Raw genomic sequence first — 249 nt, 5'->3', positions numbered from 1 at the left:
CGAACCAAGATTAGCCACCCTTAAGCGAACAATCTAACGAAAGGTAAAATGAAGATGGCTCACCCACTCTCGGATTTCATTAAGGAGCTTCCTAATTTCCTCGACGCTCTCCTCATAACGCTCGCGCTCTCTCCCTTTTTCTGTGTCTCTGTTGAACGGGTGGATTGTGCCCCTGTTTGTCTTGGGTTTAAGTGGCGGTCGGAGAGAGAGACGCTTAAGACCAACGAGGCGATTGAGGTGTGGAGGAAA

At 49.4% G+C, this 249-nt stretch overlaps 1 protein-coding gene across 1 annotated transcript in view; it reads left to right on the top strand.

Moving 5' to 3' along the window:
* LOC119594304 (proto-oncogene tyrosine-protein kinase ROS-like) overlaps positions 1-249 on the top strand; it is a gene marked incomplete in the record, with an annotated part of 29,713 nt that overhangs the window by 2,688 nt on the left and 26,776 nt on the right.

This window comes from Penaeus monodon, chromosome 33 (genome assembly GCF_015228065.2).
Source record: "Penaeus monodon isolate SGIC_2016 chromosome 33, NSTDA_Pmon_1, whole genome shotgun sequence".
Lineage (NCBI taxonomy): Eukaryota > Metazoa > Arthropoda > Malacostraca > Decapoda > Penaeidae > Penaeus > Penaeus monodon.
This window is presented reverse-complemented; position numbering and strand designations above follow the sequence as displayed.